This window comes from Oryx dammah, unplaced genomic scaffold (assembly GCF_014754425.2).
Source record: "Oryx dammah isolate SB20612 unplaced genomic scaffold, SCBI_Odam_1.1 HiC_scaffold_10, whole genome shotgun sequence".
Lineage (NCBI taxonomy): Eukaryota > Metazoa > Chordata > Mammalia > Artiodactyla > Bovidae > Oryx > Oryx dammah.
Window position 1 is genome coordinate 30,307,447 of NW_024070194.1, and position 17,073 is coordinate 30,324,519.

General features: G+C 50.5%; 1 protein-coding gene across 1 annotated transcript in view; it reads left to right on the forward strand.

Moving 5' to 3' along the window:
• STK35 (serine/threonine kinase 35) overlaps window positions 1-17,073 on the forward strand; it is a 41,899-nt gene that overhangs the window by 19,785 nt on the left and 5,041 nt on the right. The window lies entirely within an intron of this gene.

Consider the following 17,073-nt stretch of genomic DNA (forward strand, 5'->3'; position numbering starts at 1 on the left):
ATATGCTATCTTCTTGGTGGCTGCTCCACATCAGAAAGAAATTGAGCCTAATTTCTTGAAGTAACGTGTGCGTGTGTGAAGTCTCTTCAGTCATGTCCTACTCTTTGTAACCCCATGGACTGTAGTCTGCCAGGCTCCTCTGTCCATGGGTTCTCCAGGCAAGAACACTGGAGTGGGTTGCCATTGCCTTCTCCAGGGGATCTTCCCGACCCAGGGATCGAACCCGGCTCTCTCCCACATTGTAGGCAGACGCTTTACCATGATTAGGCCCTTGGAAAGTATGGAAGCCTTAGTTAAAGTAGAGAGATGGAGGCAAGGGTATTTAGACAGTGACTGTTAATCTTAGACCCAAGCAGAACTGGAACTGCTGAGCCTCTTTTGAGTCCCTGTCTTATCAGTGGGGGCCCCAGCCTCGTTCTGCCCCGTCTCACTAGCCTTTATAGAGCTGTAAGAGCAGAGGGGTGTGGTTTGTTTCTCTTTTCCTCGGGAACGTCAAGCTCGGTGTTCACTGAAGGACCTGGTAGCTCCAGGTACTGCCAGTATGCAGTGTGCAGGCTGTCCCTTGCTCTGGGTCTGTCTGCTGGTGTGTTCTGGGAGTTTCAGTTGGGGAAAGCTGGTGGTAGTAAGGCCAGGCTGCTCCCCGGGTGCCAGCTTTTGCCCCTGCTGTTGCCCTGTCTCTCTGTTGCTCCTGTTGTATCAACATGAGGAAGCTGAGCTGTCTGTTATGTAACAGGATTGGTTGCCCCCAAGGATAATCTGTCCCTTGAAGCTCTGCAGGACATCAAAGCATCCATGAGGGGACAGGCCTGCCCCAGGGCTGTTGTTGCTCACTTTCTCCTCCTCCCTGGCATCCTTGGCTCCTCCTAGGCTAGGCAGCATCCCTTTGGGCAAATCAAAATAGATCTTATAATCCTCCAGCTGTGAGCCAAGCTCCTGATGGTTGAGGTCCTTTCAACTCCCATTTCCTCTTAGCCCAGGGACACAGATACTCCCCCAGCCATAGCAGCTCCTGGTTGTAAAAACTTTTTTTTCAGGGGCCCTCTGACTTGTACAGGGCAGAGGCCCTGTCCTTTTATCACCAGCCCTGAATTAAGCACTTTACCTACAGTATCTTATTTATCACATCATCTGGGCAGCTGTTCTGTTCTCTGCCATCATTCTGCAGACGAGGAAGCTGAGAATTCACTACAGTTCTGAGAGTCAGGATTTGAAACCAGGTACCTGACTGGAAATTCCACTGTTCCATCCTGCCTCCTAGAGTCTCTTTAAAGGCATCTTTGGTGTGTTTCTATTTTGAGGCAGATGCTGGGTCCCTGTCCTGTCAGCTCCACACGAGAGGCCCCCAGGTATTAGTGTCAGCGCTGCCCGTGGGTGTCCTTCATAGTCCAACGGTCTTGGCACAGCGCACTGCAGCAGGGCCACCTTCTCCTTCAGGTGAGGTCACCTGCGTGTTGATTCCTCTTACGTCACCGTGACACAGCCTCAAACATGGGCAGGCAAGGCAAGACTGGGATGGTGAGGCGCCCGTATAACCAGGGGCCAGGCAAGGGTAGGCGGAAGCCACACAAGCAGACAGAGGTGAAAATTGGAAGGCAGGGGACCCAAAGCACGCCCCAGGTGGGGGCAGCAGGAGAGCACAGGCACCGCAGGGACAGGACCGTCTACACACCGGGACAGGGAAGGGCTCTGACGTGACACAGGCATCCTGTTGTCTCTGATCCCCGGGGCCTGGAAGAAGCCCATTCTAAGTGAGCTTAAGTAAAGGTTGATGAGGATCTAAAGCAAAATGGCAGGGGTTGCTGGGTTTCTCCCTGACCCATCTTCCAGCTCATTTACCAGAGTGGAGGGCTTTCATGAATTTTGTCCCTGTTGTTGATCCAGCTGTCTGCAGCCCTGTGTTGAGTGATTCTGAGTCCAAGTCAGATTGGTGAGCAAGAGCCCTCTTATGGCAGACACTTGCCTAGCAGTGGTCTTGATAGCATAGACCCCACTGTTGTCCTCTACGACTCCCAAGTTCTCCACAGACTTGAGAACAACTTAATTGTAGTAGGCGTGGCTGGGGAGAAATATAGGAAGCCTGCAGAGTGAAGGGAAAGCTTGCTGGAGAAGGTGGTGCCTTGGGCTGGTTCTTGAAGGCCGGTTTAGGGGCACTTTGTAAGCCAGGTGGTAAGTGAGGTGATCACATCTCAGGGTTTGTCTGAAACTCGCCCTGGCACACGGTGGCCTTGTTGAGTATAGGAACTTGGCTGGTGAGGGGAGAGAGGACTGTTGTAGTGAAATCCCCAACTGGAGGCGCATTCGAGACCAGGGCCTGGAGAGAATGCCCAAGGTCTGTCTTGATAAACTAGGGCAGTAGCATTTAAGCTCTCAGCCCCTCTCTTCATTTCCGCTAGTGAGTCTTCTGTGATTTTACAGAATCAAAGGAAATGGAGACCTCCTCCAGCATTTCTAAGATTCAGAGGCATGGCAGGCCTTAAAACTGCCAGCTGAGTTTAAAATAAATCAATACCATAAAATACTGCAATGAATTTCCTAACTTTAAAGGAATTTCACTTTCAGTTAGAGGTGCCAGGGGAAAGCTATAACTCAGCCTGCATCATACACAGGTCAGAATTCTGTATTTTGTTTCTTTGTAAAAGAAAGTGATATCTGGGGACTCCGGAGGAATGGATTAGAGCCACCCAGGCACCCCTTAGGGCATAATGAGGAAGATGAAAATGCTTCTATTTCCCCAGACTGCACAAAGGAGCCAGATGTGGGGCCTGGGCAGGTAATCTTATGAATGGTAGATAACCTTGGCTTTTTGTCATTCTGAGACCTGGCCCTGGAGAAGTAGTGGAAAGCAGGCGGGGTATATGGTATATCATGTTGGATTTTGGTATTAACCTTCTATTCCAATGGAAGAGTCACAGATGATGTGAGCCAGTTGACTCATTCTGTGTTTACTTCCATCCTTTTGCAAAAAAGGAAGCTCTGAAATAACTTGTACAGCACCCTTTTGTGTTTTTCCTTTCTGCTTTTTTCAGACATGTCTAAGACATGTCCTCCCAGAGAGTTCCAGTCTAGGGCAGAGCTAAGGCATGGACAGAAAGAGGGGAGGGCTGTCAGATCTTGGCAGAATGCATGGCCTTTCCAGCCCAGCCCAGCCTTGTACCAGACGTAAGGAGAGCTGGAAGTCACAGCCAAAGACTTATTTGTTGTTAGTAACCAGATTGCAGGCTTGGATGTGATGAATGTTTGGATGGAATCGTTGGTTTGTGTGGGACAGCAGAAATGAGTGTGAATATACCACACCCAAGACCAAACAACAGGGTGACTTTTACCTTCCCCCCCACACACAAAAAAAAAGAGTTGGGAGTTTAGGCCACTTGCCTAACCTGAAATCCAGATGTCACCACTGAGATGATCCAGGGATCATTCTCCGTCCCCCGACCCTGAGCATCTCGGGGCACGGGCACCTACCAGGCGTATCACAGAGAGCCTTCGGAAGTACGTCACTCCAGCCTGATGTTTAGGAAGCCCTGTAGCAGGAGGACAGCAGTCCCCAGAACTCCAGTTTCCCACCTACTCTTTAGAATTTCACTGAGATGAAATGCTGTTACAGTAGTAACCGCATAGGCAGACCCAGGTGCATCTTCAGAATCCACAGCCTCATTCTGCACGGCCCAGGTAGAGTTCAGTGGCAGGAACTGAGAGTGTTGGGGCTAAGAAGTTTTCTGCTTAACAGATCCAGAATCTGTCCTGTGACACCTGCCTGCTCCTCCTCCCCACCCCCTGCCATGGCCCCACAGGAAGCTTGGATCGAGGCCTGAGAACTAGGAGGGGCTGCTGGGTTCCAATCGGGCTCTGTCTAATACACTTGCCTAGCGTGGGGCTTTGGACAGGTCACACACAGTGGGTCCTGGATGCCTCATCCAGAAAACCAGTAGTATGAAAGGACCACTCGGCCCAGCTCCCTTGCCCCTCCTGCCTCAGCCCCGGGATGTTCAGAGCTCCACGGTGGGTACAGTCCTAGGAGGGGGACTCCAGATTCTGGCACAGCTTCTTCCTTGTGCGTGTGTCTTGAGACTGAGGTGAGGCCCTGTGGCCTTCTGTCAGAGAGGGGGAAGGAAAGCAATTGAACTTCTCCTCAGGCTTCCCAGACCCTGGGAGAATGGGCTTCTACGCCTTAGTAACAGTGAGCGAGAGTCCTTCAGGGGAATAACAGATCGTGTGAGGCCACTGTGGGACAGGAGGTTGCTCCTAGAAGAGGAAGGGGAAGTTGAGGGCCAGCAGGCACAGGACAGGGAGAAGTGATGAGGTTGGAGACGGGCTTCTGTCTCTTGAGTGGAATCTTAGACATAGCTTTGAACCAGACTAGGAAATTGCACGTACTTGTTCCACAGGCATGTATTAAGCACCTGCTGTGTGCCTGGCTTGGGCCGTGGAGATGAAAATTTCTCCTGGCCTCAGTCCATCTAAACCTTAGACATCTGAGTCTGGGAGTCCTCACTTATAAAGTGAGGTTGCCAGCACTGGCCCACAGGTTTTTCAGGAGGAGTAAATTGGAAAATTCAGGTAAAGCTAGCCTGGGGTGCTGGGCATGCAGTAGGTACTCCACAGCTGTCGAGTCCTGCTGTTCTTTCACACCAGCTCTTGGCATGCATAATACAGTAACAGAGAAGTATCTCAGAATTAGTGCAGGTTCCTGTCCCCCTCTCCGCCCCCTGCCCAAAAAAACACTGAAAATGAAATACCGTCTTGGGCTCAAGGTGACCTCCATAGACCCCGGGCTGCCTTCACAGCCTTTATTTGATGACTGAGTCTTGCTATATTGTGTTCTTCCTCTTTGTAATCAGCTTCTGATTAGTTGACTGATGGGTCTAGCTCTTCTGGGTCTTTATTTGCATTTTCACTCTGCTGTAATTATGTCTCAAGAACATAGCATTTTGTTTTTGTATTTACTTTTGCTTTTTAGAGCTGAAAACTTGTGCAGTGTCCTGTCACATGGGTAGGCTGGTTGTTCTGACAAAGAGCATCTTTCTAGCTCTGGCATCACTTTTTTTAATAGTTGTACATCAGAATCATGATTGTTGGCTATGAAATTGATTTTGAGAGCCACCCAATTTGTAAATTGGGCAATACTTTGTATTGGGAGTTAAGGAACGGAATACTGAGGAAGGAGGTGAAGAGAGAAGGTCTGTAGTCTGTTGCCTTCAGGCTTCTAAGTGCAAATACCAGAAGCAGAGGGGTGGCACTTAAGTTCAGCCCTTCAGCTGTCCTGTCACACCTTGGTTTGAACTCTTTATAGGCCTTGGGGTGGAGAATGGCCCCACCTGCCTTCCACAGATCTCCTTTCTGGAACCCAAGAGAGCCTGAGTCCTTTTTTGCACTTGTTTAGCAAATGCTTAGCTTTTGCAGCTTGTTGGTGGTTCTTACATGCACTGTGTTTGTTTCTGTATAGCATCAGGCCTGCTGCAGCCTGGAGCCTTTAGCATCTGTCAGGTGTGGTGGGGGAGGTCCCAGGGAGTGCCTTCTCTCACCTAAACTTACTGAGCACAGGCTGTTTGCCAGATTCATCCCCTCCCCATTTACTGTCTTGTTAAATCCTCACATGGTTGGCTTCCTAGGTGCTGTGTCCACCCTGCTCCCACAGGGCACATGGCTAGTGCCCGCCAGCTCCAGGCTACAGCTTGGGCATCCATGCTCTTTTCCATCAGGTTTCCAAAGATGTGGGAACACAGTTTCTCAGTGCTCCCAGGAACTCAGAGGACCATGTGCTGGCTTTTTGTTGAACAAGTAGTGGCAACAGTAGGATGTGTGACTTCAGATGGCCCTTGGAGAAAGGAGAGCAGGCAAGGTCTTCTGAGCAGGAATGTGAGCAAAGACAGACCACTGGGGATCTGTGGAAGGAGCAGATCTTTGGGTTGGTCCATGCAGAGGCTCAAAGTGGAGAGGAAAGTAACACCAGTTTGCCAAGAGCCTTGAATGTTGGTCTAAGGAGAGTGAACCTCATCCTGCAGAAAAGGTGGCAGTGGTGTGCACTGCTCGGGTTTTGACAGATGAGTCTGTCGCAGAGATAGAGAGGGAGATATGGGATGCTGCACCCAAAAGTGCCTGTCTTCAGAAGGTACGAGGCCTGCCCTGCGAGCAGAGACCCTGTGCTCCCGTTTTTGCTTTTGAATCTGATATGCTGATACACCTAGGTTTGAATCACAGCTCTGTCTCTTATCAATGAAGTGCTTTGAGCAAGACACCCAACTTCTCTAGGCCCCTATTTCCTTACCCGTTAAATGATGCCCGTTTAACACTGATGCTTACTGTATACTGTTGGGAGGACTAAATGCATAAGAAACAAAGTGCCCAGTGCAGTTCCTCACTCACAGCAGGAGTTCAGTAAGTGGTGGCTGCCTCTGTATAGTTCCTCGTTCTGTTTGTTTTTGCCAAATCTCTTAGGCTAATCATTCGTTTTTGCTTCATTTCTCACTAACAATTTGCAGTGCCCTTCTTTTCCCTAAGAGAGTGCCAAGCCTTTAGCAAGTGCCCCTCGTGAGTTCCTCTCGACACACTGGGCTTCAGACTTCTTGCTGTAACCAGAGTCCATATGGTCTCCTTTGGTCCAGACCACTCTGGGTACGACCTTGTTTGAGCTGTGATTTTCACAACCACAAATTGTTCCATCCCCATATGGTGAGCCTCCTCTCCCCTTTAGCTCTGACAGCTCCTTAGACATCTTCCTCCTGGCTAAGGGCCCAAGAGGTGAGGAGAACTCTCCCTGGAGCCCACCCTCTCCCCTGAGCCCTTTCTCTGCTAATCACAGCAGCCACAGCTGAACCCCAGTCTCTTTAGGGGCCAATTGAGGCTGTTGGCAGCTTTCATTTCATCCTCACACTTATTTAATAAGTTGAGGGGGGCAGAATTAGGGTATCTCCCTAGCTGACTGCCAATTATCAGGGCTGTTTCTAGAGACAAAAAAGTTCCCCCTTAGTTTGTCTGGAATGAGTTCCACCTGGACCTGTTCACCACCTGAGCTGGTTTAGGGGAATCCCCAACCCCCAGACCCTGACAGCCCAGTGACTTCTCCAGGCCAAAAAGACTGGGTTTAATTGGATCTGCGTCCTCAGACCCAGGTGAGTGACTACATACAGATCCCTGGAGACCTCCAGATCGCAGAATCTTAGGTCTTGCCCCATGGTTCTTCTTTTCGTACATTTGGCAAACTTATAAATACTATCAGCATGCTTCAGGGAATGAGAAGGTTTAAGACAGTATTGAGCAGGTCAGCAGTGGTCACACCACAGACACTGCTGTAATAGGAACGAGTCTCCGTGCTACAGTTGCATGGTACTATTGGCTGCCCTGACTGAATTTGGGACGTTCTTGAGATAAAGACGCCTTGTGTTGCATCCACACACCATCCGGGCTTTAAGCTCTGCTCACTCCTGTCTCCCTGTAGCCATGCCCTTCTGTATACTGGGCCTGCCACTTGCTGTCATGAGAGCATGGGCCCTTGTTGTGCTGCATGGGGCACAGCTTGAGCTAAGCCCACCTCCTCTTAGTGACATTTGTCCACTTTAAGGGCGTCTTGGGTTCCACTTGAAAGCCTGTAGGAGACGGGCCTCGCCATCCCACTGCTCTGTGTGGAGGGGCCCCGGTGCAGGAGCTGGAGTCGCCCTCCCACCCTGACCCCCAGCGCACAGTGCCCAGTCCTCCTTTGCCTGAGACGCCCCCATGCTGCCTTCTAGCTAGAGGGTTTCCTCAATGGAGAAGGAGCCTACAAAGCTCATCTTGGTTCTCAGTACTCCTTGGGTCCTGGACTCCTCAGACTCTGCATGTTGAGGACAATTCCCCAGAAAAATTCACATGACTCACATACATTGTGGAGAAGGCAATGGCACCCCATTCCAGTACTCTTGCCTGGAAAATCCCATGGATGGAGCAGCCTAGAACGCTGCAGTCCATGGGGTTGCTGAGGGTCGGACATGACTGAGCGACTTCACTTTCACTTTTGACTTTCATGCATTGGAGAAGGGAATGGCAACCCACTCCAGTGTTCTTGCCTGGAGAATCCCAAGGATGGGGGAGCCTGGTGGGCTGCCGTCTATGGGGTCGCACAGAGTCGGACACGACTGAAGCGACTTAGCAGCAGCACATACACTGAGATGTGTCCTGTGCCTTCAGGAGGGTTTCTGCCCATTCTCGAGGTTAGAAGGACCCCTGGTCCCAAGCCCCTCAGCACATGGAGAAACTGGGTCCCGAGAAAAGAGTGGGGGGTGGTTGATGAGACTGGGAGCCAGGTTCCCCCTGTGCTCTCGCCACCAGGCAGGTCAGTGTCCCAGTAGACCGCCACATGGGGGTACACGCCTCCAGTTGCGCTCGAGCTGCCACAGCCTGGGTGGCAGTCTGCCTTTCGAGAACTCAGGGGGCACTTGCGCTGGATGTGCGTCAGTAGGTGAGGAGGATGTGAAAATGCGAGGGATGATTTCTTAGGCAAAGTGAAGACCTCTGGCTACACAGGGGCTGCCCTGTCCCGCCGCCTGTGTCCACCATCCATGTCCTCCCAGTGTGGAGAATGGGAGGCGCTAGGGATGAACCCCCAGCCTCTGGAGCCATGTCAGCTCAGGGTATTTGATGGACATTTTTTGGCAGATGGCTGGGCCTGGAAGAAGGCTATAGTGGAACTTTAAGATCTGGGAAATCTGCAGAGTTGAGGCCAAATCCAAGCCTTCCAGTCCGTCTCATTAACCCTTTACTGTGACTGACTTAGACTGGGGATATTCTCTGAAGCCAGGCTGCTCCAGCTAGCCACAGCCAGGTTTCAAGCTCCCTCTCAGTTGAAGCAGACTAGTTTGCAGACTGTGGGCTGTCTTCTTCCCCGTGAGAGCCGGCGTTCTGTGGCGAAGTCAGTAAGAGGGGTAGTCGTGGAGGAGCCTCCTGGTTCCATCACTGATAGGCTGTTGTGTCAGGAAAACCCTTCCTCCCCGTGTGCCCATTTCTCTCTGAGGGTGTGGGGGTACCAGACTGGGGGAGCACAGTGTAGCATGGGAGAAAAACAGCACCAGCCAAACCCCAGCTTGTCCCTTGGCAGCCCCTGGAGTCTGGAGAGGTGGCCAGCCTCCTGGGGTGGGGTGAATGTCCGTCTTTGCACCTGGCTTTCTGGATGTTCAGTCAGAACTCAACCAGAGGCAGGGGTTTCAAAGCCATATTTTTATGTTAAACTCCTGTCGTGTTGAATGAATGGTTCCATGAAGCTCGTAAATTAATTTTTTATTGCCATGTGCTAACTCCCAGTTCCTATCAGTCAGGCAGTATTCCAGCTCCTTTTGCACTTGGCAACCTGAGAGGCTCCAGGGAAGCACGGGACTGTCCCTGTCCCCCAGGAAGCTTGTTGCTAGGGGTGATGAGAAGATGTGGAGCGTGGTTAGTGGGGGGTCTCTCTGGTCATCCTGTGCCTGCTCACCAGAGAACAGAGAAGAGTCCCTGAGGTGTCTGGGCCCCTGGGAATGCTTCCCAGAGGAGGCATGCGCCATCTGAGCTGACAGCAAGGGGCAGGGCAGGGAGCGGCGCACCCAGACCTGCCGTTCTTGAGGCCCAAAGGAAGATGGACCCTCAGAGCAGGACGGATGCTGTCACCTCCAGAGAAGACTGACACGAGGCCGGTTCGTCTTGTCTGGAGTTTTTGCCTGAGTGGATAAGAGATGTTGGTTTGAGGGATGGCTTTGAGGCTTGATTAGGTGTATCGTGTGTGTCTCACCGAGCCCATCACGGGGCTTCACACCTGCAAAATAGATGTTTCCACATTGTAAGCTGAGAAAACTGAGACTTGACTGAGCTGGGGTGTAAACTTTAGATCTTTCTACTCTAAACCCCAGGCCTTTGACAGAGCGTTAGTAACCTGTGCTCTTTGAACGGTACTCCTGCCACGCTGGGGACCTGCTCCTTGTTTTGGTCCCCTGGTCAGGACTCAGAGACCACAGAACCCAGCACCAAGGCCTTCCAGGTTGTCTAAACCTGCTGTGAAGCTCCTGCTGGGTAGGCTTCGGTGCTCTCTGAGCTTGCCCTTTCCTTGACAAACTTTCCCTTTCCTTGACACTGTGCCCTTTCTGGGTACCTGGAGACATCATTATCCCATTTGTAGTGTCTGCTTCATTTTCTTTTACCCTGACAATAGGACCTCATATGCTGTGCAGTGAGGTGTCCACAGCACAGTCGTCCCTGGTTTTGCTCTATGCTGAGCACCACTATTGGCTTAGCCGAGCCTTAGAGAAGTGATACGCCAGAAAGCTTGGCTCCCTGGCCTCAGTCCCTCTGACAGATTAGACAGTAGTCCTGGAGCCGCTGACAGCCCCCCATCTTCCCCCTCCCCATTCCACCCACCTGCCCCCCCTACCCTGCCAGGACTGGCATGTTGATATCTTTAATGAAAAGCCAGCTGTCTAGTATGTAAAACAAATGAAAATGACTCATTTTGAAGCTAATCCTGCTTAGAACGAGAGGCTAGCCCTCTGTGACCCTGAGATTACCCTGCCTCTGAGCTTCCCCAGAATGATATGCTGGAAATGAATAACCTGAGCCTCGATGCGCTTATCCATAAAATGGAGATAATTCCTACATGGTCCTTTGCCTGAACAAAAGGAAGCTTTGCATATCAGGCCTTGCACGATGTCTAGTTTTTTCACAAACATCATTAACTGCAGTGCTAAGACCACCAGCTAGGACGTTGGGAGAGCTTAGGTAAGGGTGAATTCTTGGCTTCCCACCCAATGACACCACGATTTGAGTATGCCAGTCAGGTGACTATTTTCTGATAAATACATGAGAGGCAGAGAGGAATAGAGAGAACCAGAGTTTCTGTTTGAATCCCAGTCAACCCTTTACATCTTTTTGGATTTTATTTCAAATCCTAAAAGGTGATTCTGTTAAAGTGCTGCACTCAATATGCCAGCAAGTTTTGGAAAACTCAGCATTGGCCACAGGCCTGGAAAAGGTCAGTTTTCTTTCCAGTCCCAAAGAAGGGCAATGCCAAAGAATGCTCAAACTACTGCACAGTTGCACTCACTTCACACACTAGCAAAGTGCTCACAATCCTTCAGGCTAGGCTTCAATAGTACATGAACCGAGAACTTGCAGATGGATTTAGAAAAGGCAGAGGAACCAGAGATCAAATTGCCAACATCTATTGGATCATAGAAAAAGCTAGAGAATTCCAGAAAAACATCTACTTCTGCTTCATTGACTACATTAAAGCCTTTGACTATGTAGATCACAACCAACTGTGAAAAATTCTTAAAAAGACGGGAATACCAGACCACCTTACCTGCCTGCTGCGAAGCCTGTGTGCAGGTCAAGAAAAAACAATTAGGACTGGACATGGAACAACACACTGGTTCAAAAATGGGAAAGGAGTCCGTCAAGGCTGTATTATTGTCACCCTGCTTATTAACTTATATGCAGAGTACATCATGCGAAATGCTGGGCTGGATGAAGCACAAGCTGGAATCAAGATTGCCAGAAGAAATATCAATAACCTTAGATATGCAGATGACACCACCCTTCTGGCAGAAAGCGAAGAGGAACTGAAGAGCCTCTTGATGAAAGTGAAAGAGGAGAGTGAAAAAGCTGGCTTAAAACTCAGTGTTCAAAAAATGAAGATCATGGCATCCGGTCCCATCACTTCATGGCAAATAGATGGGGAAAAAATGGAAACAGTGACAGACTTTATTTTCTTGGGCTCCAGAATCACTGTGGACAGTGACTGTAGCCATGAAATTAAAAGATGCTTGTTCCTTGAAAGAAATGCAATGACAAACCTAGACAGCATATTAAAAAGCAGAGCCATTACTTTCCCTACGAAGGTCCATATAGTCAAAGCTACGGTTTTCCAGGAGTCATGTACGGGTATGAGAGCTGGCCGTTAATAAAGACTGAGCACCAAAGAATTGATGCCTTCGAACCTTGGTGCTGGAGAAGACTCTTGAGAGTCCCTTAGCCAGAAAGAAGATCAAACCAGTCAACCCTAGAGGAAATCAACTCAATATTCATTGCAAGGACTGATGCTGAAGCTGAAGCTCCAACACTTTGGCTACCTAATGGAAGAGCTAACACATTGGAAAAGACCCTGATGCCGGGGAAGATTAAAGGCAGGAGGAGAAGGGGATGACAGCGGATGAGATGGTTGGGTGGCCTCACCGACTCAATAGACGTGAGTTTGATCAAACTCTGGGAATGGTGGAGGACAGGCAAGCCTGGCGTGCTGCTGTCCATGAGGTCGCAAAGAGTTGGACACAACTGAGCAACTGAACGACAACCACCCTCCACCAACCATTTCACCTTTTACAACTTGGTATGTAACCTCTTGAGACTAAAATCCCTCGTCTGTAGGGAGAGCCTTTTTCATGGATAGATGTGTTTGTAGAGTATTGTGAGGACTGTGGCTCAGTGTTCCCCGCTCACCTTAGCAGCCCAGAGCAAGGACTCTTGTGTTTCAGATTTCTAGGTCCCTGGACTTCAAAAATCCACCTTTAGGCCTGAGCAGGTTGAAAGGTGCTGAGGATACCTTTGCCACCATCTGGCTGCCCTTGGGGCAAAGGCGTGGCCATGGAAAGCTCCCCGCCCCCCTCCCCCCCCCCACCACCACCCTGCCTGCCCTTATTTTTAAATCTCCGTTTTGAAAACATAGGAAGTTGCCAAATTAAGCTTTGACTCCAGATGAGTTATAGAGAGAAAGATAACTAATAAGGTAGAGAGCTTCCTCCATGCCCCACTCACCCCTCACAGCTGACCCCAGAGGGCAAATAGCTTCCCCATTTGTTAGGAGGGAAAAAGAGGTTTGGATAATGTAAGTGACTAAGGTGAAAGTGCCGAGTTAAAGTGTAGCTGTGGCTCCCAGATAGTTTTCAATCCTGTGATTGCCAGACTTAGATGTTTTGAAGGACAGTAGAGTTTAAAAGCTGAGAAGTGGAGGTAGGAGATGGAAGACAACTGTTTTAACCACTCCCATTTACTTTTCATTATCATTTCATCAAAGAAGTGACATTTTGACCAAAGTAGGAAGGCCATACCTTTTAGGATAAAGGGTAATCGTCTATTTACCCGGCTGTTCCCAGTCTGTGAGCTGAGGACTAAGGGAGAGCATTGGCTGTGTGAGCCCATTCTGTCCCCAGCCCCATGGCTGCCTGCTCCCATCTCTTCTTTACCCAGCATTTGTTCTCCAGCCTGCTGATGGCCTTAATGGGAGCAGTTTGGTTCCTCAGCTTCCTTGGACAGACCAGACAACTGCTTGGCTGGCAGAGAAACCTGCCAGAAGGCTGCTCACTGCCTGGCTGGCACCACATCCCCTTTGTGCTCTGGACCTCAGACCCATGCAGAGGTACTTCAGCCAAGCCTTCCACAAGCCTTTTCTGAGTGAATCTGTTTATAGGTGAAGGGATTAAATGGCTTTTAAACTCTACTTAAGCTCTTCTTGTCTCTCTAGGGAGGGATTCTGCATGTAATAAAAAGCAGGAGCTTTGGAGTGAGACAGACCTAGGTTCAACCCTTTTCTCCTCCACTTATTAGCCATGCAGGTCTTCTCTCTGAACTTTCATTTCCTTGTCTCTGAAACTGGGGGCACAACAGCTCCCACGTAGTATGGTGGTTGAGTGAGAAGAGGCAATAGATGAAAAACATGTGTGTCCAGTGAGTGGGAAGCAGTGTAAGAGGGCTGACAGCCTTACTAAGTTGTTACCTATGAAAGTGGCCTACATTTATATGTCGTAGAACATGCCTGGTACATAATCAGTGCTGACCAAGCGATTGCTGTTACGATCATTATAGAGAAATAAGGAAGTCAGATGTGCTGGGGGAACTTGGTTCTAGAGCTAATATAAAAAAGGGAAGAATTTGCCATCACCTTCCTGGGCCCCTTACCCCCAGGAGACATCTCAAATACGGACTCTTAGAGCCACTGACAAGCCAGCTCGGGAAGCACTAAATGGAGGCTCATAGTAGAAAGGCTCTGGGCTGCGAGGCTGGAGAAGAGGGGCTGAGGGCTGGTCCTGCTGCTCTGCTGTGGGGCAGGTGGCTCCATCTCTGGGTCTGTAGCCTTGTTAACTCCTCGCAGCTGAGCTCATCGGGCAGGTGGGAGACGGGGGTGCACTGCCAGTGGCGCCTCACCTGCAGGCCAGCCACGTCTCCCGTTTTCACTGTGCTCAGAGGGATGGCGTCGCCTGCTTGGAGGGCTCTGCTGTGGTCAGAAGTCAGTGTTCCAGCTGAAACGGACAAGGCAAGCCGTGACTGATGCCGAGAATCAGGCAGTCAGGCTGCAGTCCAGGCACTCGGAGTGGAGGTGTGGCACCCGCTAGAGGAATGCTGAGGGCCCACTGGGCTGGGGCCAAACCATTCATGTTCCGGGAGGGCCTGCTGCTGCTTTACCTCAACCCATGTGGTCTGAGCCCTTCCCACTCCAGGCTGTAGGGAACCCCACCCCCACCCCCACCCCCACCCCTGCTCTCTTCCAGGGAGGTTGCAGCCATGGGCTCCCTGGGGAAGGTACACCTTCTCTCATGGGAGATGGAGAAGAATGCAAAGCCAGCATTCTCTCTGTGGAAGAAAGGGTCATATTTTTCTTGTTCCTGCCCACTGGGCAGAAGCAGGCAGACCTGTGGATTGTCCTGAGATGTCCTACCAGGAGGGCCAGTGCCAAAGCTGGAGGGAGAATGGAGGACCCTGTGGAAATGTCAGCTGTGTCCTGGCAAGGGACCCAGTGGTTACAGCAGTCATTACGCCTGTGTCTCCCGGCACTCTCTCAAAGTGCTGGGCACATGGTTTGACCTTCTTCAGGCACACTCTGTTCTGCTAGTTTCTTATGTAAAAGAGACTTCTGGCTTCTGAATTTCCCTGCCGGCACTGCTTTTCAGCTGCCGTGGGCCACCTTCCTGTTGTGACTGACGGTCATCCGTTTGAGGTTGTCCTCAGCTTGGGTCCTGCCAGGGGAGGGAGGAAAGCAGTGTTGAAAAGGACATCACTGATTCCAAAGATTATGCCAGCATGACCATACCGCTTCCCAGGCCTTTCTTGTATCTCGCAAGGACTTAATGTCTTAGATGGTGAAGTTCCCCCCAAGCCTCCCCTCCCCTCATCTTCTGGTTGCTCTGCCTCATCTACTGGCGGCAGCAGGGAGAAGGCACTCGGCCTGCTGAATGGAGCTAGAACTGGGGATGGCTGCAGGACCATCCCAGGATGTGCTCGTGACGACTGTATTTTTCCAAGTCAAAAACTGGCGTACGAGACCCACAAGTGGAGGTTTGTTGAGGGGGATTAATAGGCAGGGCAACAGAAGCAGCAGAAAAGAAGGCTGGGGCGAAGAGGTCCCAGCGTCTCCTTCCGAGATCAGATACTTCTCCAGTGCCTTGATCATCCATGCTCACTTGACTCCACACAGGGACCCCAGGTCACACCTCCCCTGTGCAGTGGAGGAAGGGTCCCGCAGTCTGGTCTCTCATCTGAAGGTGTGGAAGATTCTCCACCATCCACTGTGTGTGGAGGAGCTCAGAGAAGAGCCGGGGTCTGGGCTCCAGGATCCCTCACTACTCTAGGGACCTTTCCCAGGGATCTTTCTTATTCATCCAAGGACATGGTTTTTCCCATTAAAAAGTACAGTGTGACAGTGTGATGTGTACTCAGTATCAAAAATACAGAGGGGGAGAGGCGGAAGAGGAAAATCCACCCATGACAAGTGCATTTTGATGTATTTTGATGTGTTTTCTTGCCAGATTTCTTATACTTGGAGGTTTTTGTCTTTTACGTAGCTGTGATCACACTGTGCGTCACAGAACTTCATAGCCTTTTTCTTCCCACTTAACCCGTGGAAATGCTTCTGCCACGCTTTGTTTAGAATGCCACACAGTTTTCTCATTTCCTCTGTAATGTGTCATTGCGTAGATGGATCGTTTGCTTCAATCTCTCGTTTTTGGATTTGCGGTTATTGCTTCAGTTTAAATACTGCTTCTGTGGACATCTTTATTCATGAAGGCTTTTTCATATTTAGTATATTCAGTTAAACTTGATTTCCAGAAGTGGAATTATAGGATCTAAATACATCTGAAGCTCTGAAAACGTTGCCAAATTGCTTTCTAGAAGGCTTTGTCATACTCTTCCAGTGGCATGCGCGTCCTTGCCGTGGTTCGCCCGTCTGGAGGCAGTTAGGATGGTTCAGTGGCCGAGGGCCATGGCCTCTTAAGCCTGACACGTTCGTAATTTCTGGTTGGGGGCAAATGGCTGGGAGAGGATGGGCTCGTCAAGGAGTCGGGTCCTGCCGTAGGCCAGGTACTTCATAGTCGTTACTCCACTCAAACCTCAAAAAAGAGCCCCCATTTCACAGAAGAGAAAAGGAAGGCCGACCTGGAGAAGTAAATTGTCCAATATCACCATATCCTGCCGCCTCCGGTGAGGGCTAGCCAGGCATCTCCCTGGGACCTGAGGATTACAGTGTGCTCTGAGTGTACAGATGTCAGGTAATGGGGGGAGGCGGTGGGGCCGGGATGGCACGCCGTGTTATCAGACTGCAGCAGCTCACGGAGCCTTGAAGCCAGGGGCGGAGTCAAGCACCCTGGGTAAGGCTGGTCTGATTTGGTCAGTCAGATGGGCACTTAAAACTGGTGAGACCATGGGTTGCCACGGAACACTATTGACCTGGGTGGCCCGCCTGCCAGGCTTAGGCTATGCTTAGCTCTTTTCAGGCTCAGACTGGGAAAGTAGCGCTGGGCAGGGTGGGGACCGCCCAGAGATAATCTCTGCAGGTTGTTGTATTCTAGGCCTCCACTAGAACAGGTTCGTGAAGCATAGGCCACTGGTCTTGCCATTCCCAGATAGCTAGTAATAGTACGGCTAGGCACTGTTGTAAGATTTCCACGTATTCGTTTATTTGGATCTTGTAATAACCTGTGATGTGGAACAGTGACCAGACCAAAGAACCAGACAACTCAGATTTGCTCGCAGTCAAGTGGCAGAGCCTGTGGACTGGGCCGCAGTTCTGGCTCCAGCCTCCTTCCTAAGCACGGCAGTGTCCTGAGCACAAGGCCCAGCGGGTGGCTGGGAGACGAACTCTGCCACTGT